This window comes from Tachypleus tridentatus, unplaced genomic scaffold (assembly GCF_004210375.1).
Source record: "Tachypleus tridentatus isolate NWPU-2018 unplaced genomic scaffold, ASM421037v1 Hic_cluster_2, whole genome shotgun sequence".
Classification (NCBI taxonomy): domain Eukaryota; kingdom Metazoa; phylum Arthropoda; class Merostomata; order Xiphosura; family Limulidae; genus Tachypleus; species Tachypleus tridentatus.
The window spans coordinates 27,629,377-27,648,061 of NW_027467782.1; the positions used below are offsets into that span (position 1 = coordinate 27,629,377).

At 31.5% G+C, this 18,685-nt stretch overlaps 1 protein-coding gene and 2 long non-coding RNA genes across 30 annotated transcripts in view; 1 reads left to right on the forward strand and 2 right to left on the reverse strand.

Moving 5' to 3' along the window:
• Positions 1–18,685, forward strand: part of LOC143242999 (uncharacterized) — a 70,681-nt gene that overhangs the window by 15,192 nt on the left and 36,804 nt on the right. For 4 of the 28 annotated variants that reach the window (XR_013023604.1, XR_013023606.1, XR_013023605.1 and 1 more), the window contains exons 1-4: positions 2,752–3,238; positions 8,334–8,407; positions 14,060–14,116; positions 17,856–18,014. This is a non-coding gene — a long non-coding RNA (uncharacterized LOC143242999). Of the gene's footprint in view, positions 1–2,747; positions 3,239–6,984; positions 7,056–8,333; positions 8,408–12,642; positions 12,709–14,059; positions 14,166–17,434; positions 17,772–17,855; positions 18,576–18,685 lie in introns of those variants that run through there. The other 24 variants (XR_013023597.1, XR_013023598.1, XR_013023599.1 and 21 more) reach the window with 16 other exon arrangements.
• The window catches only part of LOC143242998 (dynein axonemal heavy chain 12-like), a 115,135-nt gene that overhangs the window by 1,710 nt on the left and 94,740 nt on the right, over positions 1–18,685 (reverse strand). The gene's annotated exons all lie outside the window — the stretch shown is intronic.
• Positions 14,077–15,213, reverse strand: LOC143243001 (uncharacterized). Its single transcript, XR_013023645.1, has 2 exons — positions 14,632–15,213; positions 14,077–14,326 (listed from the first exon to the last, which is right to left on the reverse strand). It is a non-coding gene; the product is annotated as an uncharacterized LOC143243001 (long non-coding RNA).

Below are 18,685 nucleotides of genomic sequence, written 5' to 3' on the forward strand. Positions count from 1 at the left end.
TATATAATAATAATAAACCAAAAATTATTTCGTAATGATAAATTTATATCCAGACAAGTTTGATTTTCAACGTTTTAACACCTCAGGTTTAACGCGGAAACAATGGCGGTGAGCTGTATGTGGGTAGTTGGAAAGGTGATTTCATGGATTTTGGAAAATTAATGTACAATCATTAAATATATATCGAACTTATAACACTTTACATAAATTGTAGTAAAAATGGATGGAATCCGATTCATAATATAAAGTGTTTTTTTTTTTAACTTCTAAACACTACCAAAATCGATTCTTATAGGCATTTACCTTCCAAGAAATGAGTGATGGAAATTGGTTTGTGTGCTTTTATCTCCCAGTTTCTTGAGTATTCAATAATGCACTTATAAGCACCGGCATCAGAAATATCAAATTTATCAATCATCAAATCACCCGTGGCTTTGTTTACCCGAATTTTCTCGTCATCTGTTTCTATTACACCGTATGGGCCAAACCAATAATACCTGAAAACATCAAAGGTATAACATTTGATCTTATAGTTGTCAGGGACACATGGAATAACCTGTGGGGCGCCAAGTATAATATTTTCAGATTTAAGTTTTATGTGCCCAGGCACTGCTGTTATTACAGCATATAATGCCATAAAAAGCAATGTTTTGAAAAAGAACTTCACCATCTCTATATCTTATCCTTGCAGTAGTATGTTAAACGTTTTACAAAATGTCTCCTAATTATCTGTGTTGCTAAGATACTGTTTCATTGTTATATTATAAATATTGTAATGACGTAAGAACCACAAACAATATGTCATATAAGTTACGGAGTTACCGATTAACCACTAAAAGCTGATAAAAGTTACGGAGTTACGGAATAAACGCTAAAAGCTGACAAAGTACAGAAACTAAAAGTTGTAAAATTTATGATGAGGCTACAGAAACCACAATTCCATTTTTAAACAGCTTTGATTTGAATTTAAAATATACAAATTCAAAAATATGTGAAAAAAACATCTAATGTTTACGTTATTTTTATTACAAAATAAGATATTGTTGTTTCACAACATGCTTAGAGGCAACAAAGAAACACCACAAACAATATATCATAAAAGTTACGGAGTTCCGGATTAAACACTAAAAGCTGATAAAAGTTACGAATTAAACGCTAAAAACTGACAAAGTACAGAAACTAAAAGGTGTGAAATTTATGATGAGGCTACAGAAACCACAATTCCATTTTTAAACAGCTTTGATTTGAATATAAAATATACAAATTCAAAAATGTGTGAAAAAAACATCTAATGTTTACGTTATTTTTATTACAAAATAAGATATTGTTGTTTCACAACATGCTTAGAGGCAACAAAGAAACACCACAAACAATATATCATAAAAGTTACGGAGTTGCGGATTAAACACTAAAAGCTGATAAAAGTTACGGATTAAACACTAAAAGCTGACAAAATACAGAAACTAAAAGGTGTGAAATTTATGATGAGGCTACAGAAACCACAATTCCATTTTTAAACAGCTTTGATTTGAATTTAAAATATACAAATTCAAAAATGTGTGAAAAAACCTAATGTTTACGTTATTTTTATTTCAAAATAAAGTATTGTTGTTTCACAATAATACTTGCTAAATAATCACAGTTATTGTTGTGAAAATAGTTCAAACAACTCGCCTGGCAGGTAAATTACATAACTTAAAAACAAGCCTCTGAAAGACTCAAACCACACTTTTATCTTGCAATTCACAGGTGATGTTGCAGTCTGGAAGAATGCCGAAAAACATATAACAGCAAGAAATGGCCACTACTAAACAGTATAGAATTTTAACTGCAGTAAGTGGAGAATTAAAATAAATGCGCACAAAATACAAGTCATATTATTTACAAAATCGTACAAAAAGAAAACAAATTAATATATTAATATTACAGTTATATCTAAACGTGACTCTATTACAAGTAACAATACAAAAGGACTTGGCATGGCCTAGCGCGGTAAGGTGTGCGCTTCGTAATCTGAGGATCGCGGTTTCGCGCCCGAGTCGCGCCAGACATGCTCGCCCTCCCAGCCGTGGTGGCGTTATAAAGTGCGGTCAATCCCACTTTTCGTTGGTAAAAGAGTACCCCAAGAGTTGGCGGTGGGTGGTGATGACTAGCTGCCTTCCCTCTAGTCTTACACTGCTAGATTAGGGACGGCTATCAGAGATAGCTCTCGAGTAGCTATGTGCGAAATTCCAAAACAAACAAACAATATAAAAAAAAATCATAGGGGTTACTTTGATTTAAAATTAAACTGGATACCACACTATATAACATAAAAACAGTCATAGAATATGTTTGTGTAACATGGATAAATGTATCAAAAACACTCATCAATAATCAAAGTCCTTCGTCTGATACAAGTGTATCATACAAGGTCCCATATACGACAGTCATTCAGTTCAACAGCAAAACATTGGCTTGAATTATAGTGAATAAAATCATTCAACGCGTACTTTCCGATTATTACTAAAGTGATATTGTTATGACAGTTATAAAACATCAAAATTATGAGATTTGATGATTTTACCTCTCGAATATGGTTTATTTCCATGCATGTTTCAAGATCTCGGATTTTATAGGGAATTTAAAAGTTTCTATTCTTCCCTTAAGTTTCTCCAATTTGAGTTAAATTATTAAAAATGAAAGCATCATAAACAAACTGTTTACATACTGGTTGGAACAGAATTACAAGACAAAGAAATTTATTTATTTTCTCCCATGAAGATACCTAGGGGGCTGAATAGAAAAATCGTAGAGTTAATAACATCACAGGCCTACTACCAATGTCTTCTCACAAGTATAATTAATTGTGATCACACTCTATCAGTTTAGAAAACGTTTTCACCGTAAGGCAAAGTATAGTTGATATAATATTGTACATGTTTGTTTTTGAAAAATTCGTGAGTGCTTATGAAGCTCGTGAGGTAGATAGAGCACAGAGTGCCGGTTTTGTAACTTTGCCTGGAGGTGCAAGCAACCCTGTTAATGGAATAATCTGCAATTATTCAATGAGAGACTGATCGTTTTGTGAGTCAGCCACTTTCTCTTGAAGTTATTCACCTCATGAACAATCTGAACCTGTTCATTCCGAGAAAGATTTTATAGCCTTTTCCCACCACAGGATTTTCTCATGTTTCCCTATACACCTCCTGCAGAGTCAGCTCGGTTTAATATTGCGTATTTAGATATGATGCCTCAGGTATGTGATGTTTTATCCTTTTTATGATTTCCTACAATCCTCATCCTTTTTGTTGTATGATAGTTCTTAGTTCTTCTTTACCTTATTCAGTTTCCCACTTTCTTTGGTTATTAGGGTTCATACAAAGCATTTTACTTCATAATTGGTTGAGAGTTCCAGCATGTCTTGCTTCCTATGTGCTGTGGATAGTTTGTTTGACGAACCATCAAGTAGCCTATCCGTTTTAAGACTCACAGGTGTTGGAATCTATTTTACCAATTTGGGAGTACTCCATGATTTCCAGTGCTTTTAACCCATGCCTCTGTCTTATCCTTACTTTTGTGGTATTTATCTATCATAGATTTACTTTCAGATACTGTGTACCAAAATCCTGAGGTTTTGAGAAACAGCCTCTCCTTTGTTACTTCTAAGATGACTCATTTTCCATTCTCTACCTCACCTTGCATACATAATTTTTCTGTTGTTGAAACATACTGGGTCAAAATGCAGCCTTCTGTCAGACTTATTTGCTGCCCACTTAGGGAATCATGTGTAGCTCTGTTTCTTAGTATATTTTCAAACGTATTCCAGACACTTTGGAAATGCATGCTGGGAACACCTGCATCAACACTCTACCCTTTCATTTTGGTAGCTCATTTGCCACAGTTGGAATCAAGAAGAAGCCCCTATTCCTGTTTCCCGTCCTAGTGCTTCCCAGCTTTTACCTGTTCCTCTTTCCAGGTGTTTTTTTCAGTGTAGATCATCATAATATCAACAGTACCAGTTGATAACTGGATGGGAGCTCAGTTGTGTGACTTTCTTCCCCTTTGGCAATGTTTCACCACAGATTGGTGGATTATTTGGGCATGTCCTATGCTTCCTTTACCTTCCTCTTTTATCACAGATATCCATTTCTTTTCTTCTTCCTCAGGATCCCATTAACAGCCAGCTTCTGTCGGAGGTAGTTCAAGACCATTGAATCTAGAAATCATCTCTCTCACAGTTTCTATTCCAGCTGTTTGTTGTTATTAAAACTGAAGACTGGCTATCTGTCATAGTCTTTCAGTCAATTTCTCAGTCTCCTTTTTTTGTTTTATAATGAAATTGTTTCTCCCCTTGGTGGGTGTTTTTCTCCTATTAGCTTATGGATGTTGGCAGTCTGATTTATTTGCTGTTAATGTTTCATATACTCTTTATCATTTAACATATTTTATTTATCCAGATTATTCTTTCCTCCATAAAATCTTGGCTGCTAGATATGGTTACTCCAATTTCCCTTCCTTCCATTTCCTGGCCTTCTGTGTCCTGTATGTGCTCTTCATTGTTGTATTCATGATTTCCATTTCCACCTATTTATCCCTTAGAAACCATCTTCTGTTTGTGATTTTTCTCCTTCCACCATATGGGTTCAACTTTTGATTTGGTTGGTTTATTCCTATGTTTCTTTATCCTCCCATACATTGCTCCAGGTGTCTTCTCATCAAATTAGGCATCTTACCTTTTCTCTGGCATCGCATCTTCATTGTCTGTCAGAGGAAATTCTTAGGCATATGGACTACATGTGATATGTTTCTCTCTCATTATTTGCATAGGCTTTTTACTTCCTCTTCAGGATGTTGTCTTCCACCTGTGACTATTCTTTAGACTTCCATGTGACAACAAGCCTGGATAAGTTATATTTCATCTTTTCTACATTTTCAGAGGTCTTATTTCCATTCTCATTGTAATTCTCTGTTTGGATCACACTTCATGGCAAATGTTGCCTGATCAAGTATTCTTTAACCTTAAAATCCACACTTTTCTGCCATGTATACGCACCTAAATATATTCCATGGCCATTCAGTGCACACTGTTGAGATGGGGTATTCAACAAGGTTGCTTGAGGATTAACTTTGCAACAAAAGTGCTTCACAAATACACCCATCCCAGACTGTACCAATCATGGACTACAGGAGTAAAACAGAATGTGATAGCTGCCTATCCTGCCATGCCTTATATTGAATAAATCAGCTTGGGCTACTTTAAAAACAGTTTCATGGTCACCTATTTCACTATCTGAGGTGTTGACATATTTCCAAACTTTCCACCACATATCACACTCCCTTTTTTTCTAGTGGAGCTGGGTGTCCTTATCAATTTTCAATTCCAAGTCACTGTGGGGCATTGTCCTGAATTGTTTAATGGCATAAAATATCTACAATTCAGTGCAGAGTAGGGAAGTGGTTTTCTGCTGGTGTAGATGACATCATATATATAGACCAAAGGAGTGAGACCTCAAATTGCAGTTAACTCGTTTGGTTGGGTTTCATCATCCTGGTCCCAGATGAAAATCCATTGGCTGGATTTTGGATATAGAGTAAAAGCAAAATACATAAGTTTTTGCACATTGTAGTATGGATGTTTGACTTCCTTCTTCAGTTATACTTTATCTGTATTGTGGAGGCAGGGCTGAATTATTTATTAGGCACAGTGCCTAGGGCCTATGAAAACTATAGGTCCATGAAAATTTTCCTTAAAAGTTAATTTTTGGATTAACTTATATGGCTGGTAGGGCCTACAAACAGTAGGTGCCTTCGTCCTACAATCGTCTTGATACAGCATGGTGGAGGAACTTGGGATTGTTCTGGTTCTTTCCCTTCAACTGTCTTTTGTGTAGCTTATTCTGAGGATGTTATTTGTCTTAGGTTGGTTCTGGTCAATTTCTCTTTCATATACATTTTTCAATCCAGGACATCAGGTTTTCAAAGTTGATATACCATTTTCTGTTCTTAACATATGCTCTCTTCAGGAGTCAGATGTTTGATATCCCTTCTGGTCTCATTAATTTTAAGTGAAAATGGTATGATCCTCATTCTACACCCACCCTCTCTATCTGTGTCAGTCTCCAGCAGCATAGATTTTGGATGTAGTTGACTTGTCAAGTACAGTTTATCATGCCCTAGCCACTTTGTGTCTGGAAACACTTCCATTTTTCTCCAATACTAATTAGATTTACTTCTCAGTTTTTGTCTACCAGAATATATAACACATTTCCCAGATTGGTGAAGAGTATGGCTGGTTTAGAAATAGTGTAGTCTCCCACATCATGTCATCATATCTAATTCTTTAGACTCAAGGTGTGTCCTTTGTACTCTTTCAAAGGGTGCTTCTTTTCTTCCCTTGCACCAATTCAGTGTGTGATTCTATCTGATTATATAAGCACAGCTAATGTACCATATTAGAAGTTAGTTTTTCTATACATAAAATGTACTTCCTCTCCACTCAAAATGAGTGCTTCAATTCTCCACTAAAACTCAAAACAGTAATTTGATAGAACTGAATAGAGGAAGTTGCACGTATAATGAGTGTATAGCACTTTCCTTTGAGGAGGATTATCCATGATAATTTGCATGAGAGACATTAAAATGAGTGATTTCCAAAGGATGGGAGGAAAAATACTTGTGGCATGTTTTTCTTCCTTTTTTGTCACATAAAGGGCAGCACTAAATGAGACTAGTTATATGAAATACATTTTCAGTATAGGAAACATAACTTTCACTGTTGCCCTGCTTAATATCTTATTTTGTTGAAAATCACCTATATTTTCATGAAAATTGGGATCATCTAGAAATTTTCCCTCTCTCCAGTATATTTTCTTGGCCTCCAAATTAACAAGGCTACTTATATCCAATTTTATATTGTAAGCCTCGATATGGATATATCATCCAGTTGTAAAAGAGACCCAAGGCATCTCTCAGTCCAAACTTGTTAATTTGGAGGCCACAAAAATATCCTGGATGGAGGGAAAAATTTCTAGAAGATCCCAAAATATTAAAGAGTCAGTGAGTTTAATACAAAGGTAGATGATGTGAAAAAAGATTGAAGTAGGTGATGCAACTTTGAACATTTTATAGTTTTAAGTCAGCTTTATCATACTAATAAGATATAGTGTATAATGTAAGCCAGTAGTGAAAAGGAAAGGATGGTTTTCTGTGGACAAATATTTAGTCCCATCTTTTAAGTAAGGTGTACTTTTTCTGAATTCAGCTTGACAGTGAGGATGAATCACATATATTAACCTGGTTTTGCTTGTGTTATTCAGTTGTTATAGTAGTGAGGTGCAAAATGTGTGTAATGTAAGTTCTGTGGTTCCTGGGACACAAACAGCACAGTATAAAGATAGACTTTAATACAATAACAGTTTCCTTACTTGACTATTTTCCATATATTACAACAAAGGTATTTCTGCTGAATTAGACAATGATTGAAGATGGAAATTGGTCATTTAGCATACACATTATGCTATGATCTTTTTATAGATGATTTATGGACAAAATTGAAAGTGCTTTTTTGTTGTTTTTTTAAAGCTTTTAACATCTGGGGAAATAAGGTTAACACAATATATGCAAATCAAGAAATTTTAAGAGTTTGGAAAATTTGTACCTTATGGACCATCACACTTTAATGTTATTACCTTAAAATTGAAACTGTTTATTTAAACCACATCTGAAACATAAAACCATTTTTATCAAAATCTAATTTCAAAGATACCCAAGAATAATTAACTTCTTAAAGTTTTAGGTCAATTAGGAATTGTATTTTTTTTAATGAGATTTAGTTTTCTGTGAAGAGATTTATTTTTGTTGTTGATTAATTAATGAAATTCTTATTGTAGTTTTGTTCTTATTTATTTTTCAGTTGTGTAAATAATCAGAATACTTAATACTTTTACACAGTATTATTTGTTTAAGGGTTAATTTATCTTTTAAGAACAACTTTCAGGTTTCCTGCTTCCCTTGGAACTATTTCATTGTAAATCATGTTCAGTTTTGATGGCCATAATAATGCATTATTGAAAATACTTCTTTCATTGTAGTAAGTTTCTACAAAATGAGGTCAATCTTATTCCACACATTTTGATAAACTTATCACACAATCTGCACTACATTTGGATGTTGACTTTCTAGACTATGTTTAAGCAGATCAAAGACAAAAACAAAACAGCATTTTATGCTTCAATAAAACTGAATTGTGTTGGCAATCCAAATATTTTGTGTTAAGGCCTTCAAAACAAATACAGATAATAATTATTCACTAATGGATATAAACTAAACTGAGTTTTTTTTGTCTTCAATAGTGTTTGCTAATTCAGAACCTGTTAGAGGGTTTGAAGAAGGTGCACTCCAGATGTGCTTTGCTGATCTTAGGCAGGTTAGTAAACCTTTACAAAACTCTACTATTTAAGTTCATATTAAAAGATATTACAAGTAATGTAAACATTGCTTTTGGACTAAATACATTTTATGTGGTTGCTGTAGAATAGTCATTAATATTGTATATGTATGTAACATAGCCATACATTATGTATATAGATATGTAATTAACAGTTACATTATGGAAGACATTAAACCTTGTAGAATGATATATGCTCATAGGAAGAAAAGTATGCAACTCTCATGAAATGCCTTTCAAAAATGAAACTAGTTAATGAAATTATTTCCTTAAAACTTGATAACAAACTTTCATTAAAGTAAGTAGTTTCAGCAAAAGTTTTATTTTGTAAATATTTTTTGGATTTTTCTAATAAAAATTCATTATTTAATGTAGTTATTTACACTTGGACTCTTGAGTAGTTCACATGCAAAGTAATTTTTATGTAAAGAATACTTTTTACCTTACAGTTTTTACATTTCATTTGCATAACCTCTAGAACCTCATAAATGAACATCAATTGCTGTTTTTAAGGTAAATATTTGAACTTTATTTTCTCTTTTATGCACTGTATTACTAACTCTATCATCATCAACAGAGAGTGCAGGGAAATGTTTTTCAAATTAACAAATAAAAATGTGTACATACCTTTTACATCTTTATAGAAATTTATTAGTATAGTCATCTTTTTCACATATTCGTAATTTAACGTCTTTATCTTTTCATTTATAGTTTATTTTTAATTATCCTTTAAAATTCTTTGTCACTATTTATTCTGATATGTTAACTGATACCAATAGGCCTTTTATGAAGAAGTTATTTTGACAAATTTCCGACATAGATGTGTTGCAAAAACAGGATGGCTGTTATGGATACCATCTTGTTTATAAAGCTTTCACAATCCATGTAACAAGTTAAGCTTATAAAAACCATTAAATCACTCATATATGATTTTTAAAACATAAATTATACATAGTCAACTAAAATATAAAAATTAGATTTAAGTATAGTTCAACTGTCTCTAACTATAGCATTTTGAGGTAACAAACTACTGTAAGTGCTGTAGACAATAGTACTGCAGGCTGTTACTTCTACTTTAGAACAAAAACTGTTCACCAGTTTCATAATAACTGTTGATGGAGTGGAGTGTACACTGAGCTCTTTATAACAGCTTTGTACATTTGTATTAACTAATTACTTGTACATCATAAATTTGTTTCCAATGTATAGAAGATTGGCATAGCACCCATAAAAGGCTGTAAAATCTATTTCTGTTTTTCAGTGGATTCAGTTCTAAGACTGCATATATCGTATGTCTCAAAAGGACATGTAAAACACATTGGCATCTTGACAGTTGTATGCATTGCGAGCTTATGTGTTTAGTCAGTTTCTGTTAAATTGGAGATTTTTTTTTATATAACTTGAATCATGTGACAAGCAAACTATGTGAGCAAACTATTTATTTTAAATGTTTCTGTTGTAACAAAGAATTAAAACTTGGATAACATAAACATTAAATTATATACTATAATGTTAATTTCATTCACATGCATGGATTGTAAAGATGTTTAATTTTTGTACATAATTCAGTAATTTGCATATACATTAATTTTAAAATGCTGCTGTTCTGATCAGATAAACAGATATGAATTTCAGTGTTATTTTGTTTATCAACACTACTCATCATTGAGTTTCTGATGTGAATACTTAAGACCATGTCATTTAAATACTTCTGTGTGCATTTTAATCTGGAATTTTTTGCCTGTTGGCTTCAGTCAAGAACACTTTTTATATATCTGGGAACCAAATATATACACGAGATTCACATTCATTGTCAGTGACATCCGTCAATGTATTTATGGCATTTGTACTTGTGATTATAAATGTCACACATGTTTGTAATTGATACATTTTTTGTTGACTTCGCTCTCTTGAACTTCGAGGAATCCAGTTACATGTCTTATCACAGCTGTAAGTGAGAGTGACTTATTTTGTCAAGTAATTCTTGGAATTGTGATTTCTTCATGAAGTTATTTGCTTTTATTCTCTTTTTTATATTTTTTCTGTTGACTAAATCACTGGACCTTTCTACAGGCTTTAAAAGAATTTCAAAGTAATTGTTAATCAGATTGTTTACTTCTGTTATAATTATTTTGGTGAACTTTGTATTTGGTCATTCTAATTTGCTTGAGAAACATCTCTAGAATACTTTAGAATCCTCTTTTCTTAGTCTTGCCTGAAACATCAGTCTAGTCTAGTTATCTGAATGGTAAATGGTGAACAAGTTTTTGTATATGTCTAGTTCATCCCATAGTTCTGATGCCCATGAACTGTCATAGTTAGTAACCTGTATGGTCACTTCTGTCTGATTGTTAATTGAGAACTTTTTTTTTTATTAACTACTAGATATTAGTTACTCATTACTTTTATCCTGTGTTTTGACTAATAATCTGCTTCCATATTCTTGGAAATTTCAAAAAACTATTTATTTAGTGGTCATGGCTGAAAATCAATTATTAGTCTTCTTGATGCAGAGACTGGTTGATATATATATAGTAGTTTTAATATTCAGTGACCATTATGGAGGTCTGCTTCTCTTTTTTTAACTCAAGGGAGTTTCAAATTTGTATTATGTGAATTTTGTTGCATATTGCTTTTCTTTGTATTAGAGGATGATCTTGTGTGTGTCTCAGGTTAATAGGCTGGCTTTTATTGGTCACTAGCCATTGTTAGGGAAGGTTGTATAAAGTTTTACTTGTACAGGTCTCATGCTTTTCTAGGTACAAGGAAGCACTGTGCTGGTATATGGAATCCTCTCTTACTTCACAAAAGAAATATTGTTTTTATAAACACCTAAAGTTACAAAAAGGACAAAAACAGTTACATTATTTAACTAGTGTTTCAAGCAACTGCCCTTCATTAGGTTTGATATTGTTTAAAGTTATTTAATTTTCTCAAGTTTCAACATAACTGCTCATTGTTATTTGTGAATCTTTTCCACTTTTAGAAAGAAATAAAGGATGTTTATTGGATAGCACTGTTAAAATCTATAACAGTATGACATCATTCTTAGTCCTAGAATTAATGACCTTTGTGCATCTCTTAAAAAAATTTCAAAACAACTTTGTAATTTATTTTTATTTTTTTATTAATATCACCTGTATTTTAATTCATTTTTCTATTTCCTGTATATTAGTATTGTTTCCTATATATTAATATCACCTATATTTTTATTCATTTTTCTTTTTCCCATGTATCAGTATTGTTTCCTATATATTAATATCACCTGTATTTTTATTCATTTTTCTATTTCCCGTATATTAGTATTGTTTCCTATATATTAATATCACCTATATTTTTATTCATTTTTCTATTTCCCATATATTAGAATTGTTTCCTATATACTAATATCACCTGTATTTTTATTCATTTTTCTATTTTCCATATATTAGTATTGTTTCCTATATATTTCTTTACATTATCATTTTCTGTAATTCCCATTCCTTTTTATTTTTGTATTTTTCCATTCTGTGAAACCTGTTTTAACATCTTTTTAACTGTTGTCACTGCCATCTTTCATGTAATGCACACATTTTTTTATGTACATCTAAACATGACAGGAATGTCTTCTGTTATTATTGACATAAATGACATCAACATCTGTACTTGTAATGTGCCCTACTAATCATTGCTCTTTATTATCCTAAAAAAGAATAGTCAATTGAGTTAAGATATTTTATGTCACCTTTATTGGGTTATATGTAGTACTGATAAAGATTTAAACACTCATTCAGTTTCCCATGTTTTACATGTACATAAATAGTCAAAAGATTGTTAGGCTAGTTTAGCCTGCTTGAAACGAATAGTGTATTTTGTTCAGTTTAAATTCTTGCTCTTGCTCAGTATGTTAGTTATTGCTATTTCTTTTACAAAAGTTTAGAAATGCATTTGAAAGCCACGCTGTGTAACATTGAATAGATTCAAAATAGTTATTTGTATCTGAATAGACCTATTCACCTAAAAGTTCCATCAGTCTATAGAAATACAGAGATAAAAGTTAGTTTTGTATATCACCTTTTGAGTATATGTATAAAGATTGGCGCTGCTTACTGTTAATAGGAAGATTTTGAATTTTTCATCAAACATAAAGTTATTAAGTACTTTATAAAAATGATAAACGTAGCATGAGATGGACTTAAAAATTGAAATAACTTTATTTTAACTAAACATTTTAGTAAACTGAAATCATTGAAGATCTACATGTTGCATTCTTTGGAAATAAGAAGCTTTATGGCTGTCAGGTATTTACAGTGTTAAAGAGTATAATGTGTGTGGTAGAAGGAACACTCTAAATGTCCCTCTGGTGTTAATATATATAATAAACAGTTTGTGTCATGCTTCTTTGTTTTAATAGTAATGGTCTACAATTTATATCATTGTTTTGTAACAAAACTACCAATTGATATTGTTAGGTCAACTATGGTATTTATGTTGTGAATGTTTAATATACATATTGGTTTGTTTTTTATTCTTGTTAACTTTGGTGATAGAACAAAACAATTTAATTCAGAAATTATTTAGATTTAGAATTGATATTTTGTCTTTATTGAGCTTAGAGTAAGTTATTGCACAGTACATTTTTAAGCTTAATTATAAAACAAATAATACCCTAGGCTTACTTATTGCACCATGATAAGTTAGATAGCATTTTATTTATATTTTTTTCAGTTATTTATTATCATTGAGGTATAGACAAAAGTAAGATAAAAATTACCAAGGGTTTCAGTGGAGTAGCATTTCAACTAAGCCTTTGTTACAATAATGTTTTACACCCAATGCTTATATTTAGCCCATTAAATACACCTTCCGTTACTAATGTTAAGATCAGATGATAGCTAGTTGTGTCTAAGTGTGAATGTAAAGTACGTAATTCCCTCCAGTCTTACACTGTTAAATTAGGGATAGCTAGCTGACTTCCCTCCAGTCTTACACTGTTAAATTATGGATAGCTAGCTGACTTCCGTCTAGTCTTACACTGTTAAATTAGGGATAGCTAGCTGACTTCCCTCCAGTCTTACACTGTTAAATTATGGATAGCTAGCTGACTTCCCTCCAGTCTTACACTGTTAAATTATGGATAGCTAGCTGACTTCCGTCTAGTCTTACACTGTTAAATTAGGGATAGCTAGCTGACTTCCATCTAGTCTTACACTGTTAAATTAGGGATAGCTAGCTGACTTCCCTCCAGTCTTACACTGTTAAATTAGGGATAGCTAGCTGACTTCTGTCTAGTTTTACACTTCTAAATTAGGGATGGCTAATGCAGATAGCCCTCGTGTAGCATTGCATGAAATTCAAAAACAAACAAATAAATATAATTAAAGATGTATTAACTGTGGAAACTCCACTATGTAAAATAGTTACATATATTTTTCGATATCACATCTTCCAATTATTTTAGTTTAGTCACAGAGTCCATCAGTCTCCTTTCACTAAAACTGATTTCTTATTATTACTTTCTGACTTACGGTGTACAATTCCTTCTTCTTGTAATTTTTGTAAGTTAATTTACATATAACAGTTTACTTTATTTTGGTGCACTGGAATTTTTCTTGTAGAATTTTTCTAGTTATATTTTCTTATAACTTCTAGATCTTTTCATGACATGGGACTGGGCAACCTACTTTCATGACTATGGACAAGAAAATAGTAAGTATTGAAGGGTAAACCCACAAGTTGCTGTAGTTCTGCTTGAAAAGTAAGTGGAACATAAAAGTAATCAAAGTTAATTTTAAATGTCACTATTATACTGCTTTATTATAAATTGTTAGTCTTTCCAATAATTATTATGCATGTTTTGATTTTTAAAAAAGGAAAATGAAAACATATAGCCACCTTAAAAGTTGTATGTTTAGTTACCTAGTCATATGTTGCCCTTAAGATACCTGATACTATTGATGAAAGTTGTATGTTTAGTTACCTAGTCATATGTTGTCCTTAAGAAACCTGATACTATTGATGAAAGTTGTATGTTTAGTTACCTAGTCATATGTTGCCCTTAAGATACCTGATACTATTGATGAAAGTTGTATGTTTAGTTACCTAGTCATATGTTGCCCTTAAGATACCTGATACTATTGATGAAAGTTGTATGTTTAGTTACCTAGTCATATGTTGCCCTTAAGATACCTGATACTATTGATGAAAGTTGTATGTTTAGTTACCTAGTCATATGTTGCCCTTAAGATACCTGATACTATTGATGTCTTACTCCAAGACGTGTCCTGCAAGATGTCAAGTTTCATTTTTTAAATTAAAAGTTAAGTCTTATTTAGTTTCTCAACTAGCCTTTAACAGGTGTAAATACAAATTTAGAAAGAATGAAGGTAAGATGATAAATAGTTGTAGACTCTGAATAAAGTAATGTTTTATTTTTTCTTTCTTTAATGTTAGTTTATTTTTAGTATTGGTTAAATTGTTTGATATATATTTGTTTATGAGGATTATTTTGCATTGTTATCTTAAGATATGTGTTTAGAACAAAACTAAACCTCCTAAACTAGCTGAATCTTGTGTTTGGGATTATAGCAAAAACTTTGCTTGCATTGAGGGTACCATGACAGATGAATCAATACCTTCTAATCATAATAAGTAAGGTGATATGTTAGATGTACATAATATTCATTTCTTGTTTAATTTTTATTTGAACTATATAGGTATTTTGTTTTGATCAGAAGTTGGAAACAGTTGTAGATTTTATTACCAAAAAGTTTCTCTCTGTAGATTTTTTTTATCATAGTAATATATTAAACATAACCTGAGAATTCTCTGTATTAATACCATAATTATTAATGAATCAGTTTTAATTGTCCAGAGTTTAATAATAGTTGAATGTCTGTTGTGTAGTCAGTTAATCATACATGCATACAATTTGCACATATTCACAAGATGATAGGTTCCAATGCTTCAAATTAAATAAACATTCTCAGATTTTCATCTCCACGTGTAATGTGAGAGTAATAAAACATTGAATACAAAGTAGATAAATATTATTAATATATTATTTTTCTAAGATAGATAGAAATAAAATCTTAAATTTATGGTATAATGTTTATAACTAAAATTCTATATTACATTTTGAAGTTAATGATCATGAACGTGCAAGTTAATTTAGCCATAATTAGTTTCATTTAATAGAAAACCATTTAAATTCAGAATGTTTGTTTATTCATATATTTAACAGTGCTTACCACAAATTTGCACAATAATTAATACTTTCTTGCATATAAATATGATAGTTTTTTTATGATAACTAGGTGTCTGGGCTTTTATAATGAAAGAACACCTCATATCTGTTAAAGCATGTCTTGTTAGTTGGCATAACTAAGAATATAGGTACTTGTAGGAATATCATGAAGTATATACTTTGTATAGGTTGATCTGTAAGTAGTTTTGAAAATTTTATATTTAAGGCTGTTCTATGTGTAAGCTTCTTTATAATAGAAGTTATAAATGGTTTTAACTATCAGCTTTGAGTTGTACTTATGAGATAAAATTCATGTTTTTTGTTTATGTGTTGAAATATCCTAAAGTCATTGAATCAAAGTAATTTTTCAGAAATATGTAAATCATATAAGTGTTTGAGTAATTTTGCACAGTAATTATATACGTTTAGAAGTTACACTGTCCACAAAAGTTTCTCCACTACAATAAAAATACAACTGTTCATGAGTAGTTTGTTGATCCTGATTCTAAAATTGTTGAATATTACTGATCACCTCTAGATTATGAGCTATATTAGGTTTATTCTAAATATTCTTATATATTATGAAAATAACTCTCTGATGACTTTATTTATTTATTGAAAATTGCATTTAAGAATGTTCAAAACTGAAAATACACTTAAGCTATGTTTAAAACTTTCATCATGGTATTATTTTTTATTTCTTTTCACAAAATACCTGACTGACTTGTTGCATCTTTAATGTATGTTGTTAGTTTCATAAAACAAGAATCAACAGTAATCTTCCGTCATCACAGGATTCCACTGTCTTTCTTGATGTTACTGTTCTATTATAGACATAACTTAAGGGAAGTGCTCACCAAGATTATTGCTCACTTCACCAAGATCATTTGATAAGAAACTTAATTAAAAGTGTGAGAAGTGTAACTTTAGTGACATCTTGGACCCAGTTTTCCTCTTGTTCTCAGGGATATCATTAATCGTCACAACATAGTTTTCATCTCTGTAAATTCCTAAGAAAATTTTAACAACCAGTTTGAGTGATTTCCTCGCAGTAAGTTCTTTCTGACTGATTAATGTTTCAAAATCACCATTCATCAGCACTTCCCAAATCTGTGGCCCAACAAAAATACGACCTTTTAGTTTTACTTCACTAACTTTTGAAACTTATAAGACAGATGGAGTGGGGGAAGAAACATATCTTGATGATTCACTGAAAGTTGGAACTCAACTTTCTGTTTTCCTGGAACGTAATTCTCTCACTGGCCATTCCGTTTTTTTGAAATGCATTTTATGATATCGGCTATCCCAGACAGACAAAAAGCTGCAGTGTTTGGTACACTCACTTTATAGACTTAGCAGTTGTGGATATTTGATTGCTTCAGGAATAAGCTGCATGTTCTACTGTGTTCACAGCATTAACAACAGGAACCAATGGCTTAGTGTTCCCATTATGTAAAAGCACAGTTTTCACACTAACTTTAGATGAATTGGTAAAATGTTTTCTTTCTTGAGAGTATATTCAGTACTTGATTCTTCAATAAGTGCATCAACATTTGTACAGAAACACAAAGTATCTTGCATGCTGTAGTGAGGAGCAAGACTTTATGATAAATTCCATTGCCATAAATGAAAGTTCCTCATGCTGTTTCAGTATAAAACAAGTCACAAATCTGATCATTTAGCTCATCTTGTGTGATCAGATGAGGCAGTTTATGCTGAGATGCCACAGGGTAAAATTACTAAATGAAGAAAGTAAAGATGATTCATTGTCTTTTTTGCAGTATAACTTCTATTTCCCACTTTGCTGCTGGATGTGACACGAGAAAATCATCCCCATGAGGTACTGGTTTCATCACAGATGCAATCTCTGGATATTTAGTGTATTGTTTAGTTTTGTCTGAATATCCAGAAATATTAATGCAAAAATAACAGTAAGTTAGATGATCTTTGGGCTCACACTGTATCATTGAAATTGTCAATGACACAATTGCTCTTCTTTTATTTAGCCACTGTGTGAAGCCAGATTTGGAAACTGAACAACACAAATGTAGCATAAACTGTTTCGGGGGTTTTTGGACTTTACTTGAAGAGAAAGCAGTCAGTACATGAAATAATTTTCTAAAAGTATAAAAGAATTATGTTTAGAGAACTAGTTTAAAATATTTTAAAACAAAATTTTGATTTCATTTGATTATATCACAGGTATGATGTGAGGAAGATGGACTTTGTTTTGAGTGTGCACAGAGCCAGAAAAAGTAACCAACTGAGTGAGTGAGTGAAAAGCAGTTGAGAGAGAGGTGTATCACTCTGCCCATTTTAAGCTCAGTTGAGGGACTCCTCAAATGTTCCTGGGCAGAAAAGGTGAACATGGGAATGAAGCAAAATTGGTGCAAGTCATTATAATTTTATCAAGAACAAGTAGCACATATAAACAATATATATGGAGTTTTACACCAATACAATACAGTTACTGTCTGAAGTTATCAAAAATTTATTCCTTTTGTTCATTAAACTTTCTATGTAAACTTAATTTCACAGTATAAACCTATTGAACTGAGCTGATTGTATGGTATTACACATATTGTTGATAAAGTAGTGAGATACTACAGTATCTTAAAATCTGGAGGTGATGGACAAATTCTGATTACGTGTCTGAAACCAAAACTATTTAATTACCAAATAATCACTTGAGTTTTCTAATGTAGCAAATGATTTGTTATGCAGTGTTACCTAGAACATTGTTTAGGGCAAATTTGTGTTATAAAGATAAAAAGTTTGTTTGTTTTTTTTACTTTACAATGGTGTGTTTACACTTTATATTTTATAATGCATGCTTTTGTACCAATTGCAATGTTTATTTATTGATGAAAAATGTATAACTACCTTTCAAGTTGTTTCAGAAATAAAATTATTGCTTAAAAATACAAGTTTCAAATAATGCAACATTTTTTTAAAGGGTCTTATTTTTCTTAGGTAGGTCTTGTTCAGTCTTGTGAATGAAAAGGATTTGTACAATTTTAATAATATAATTT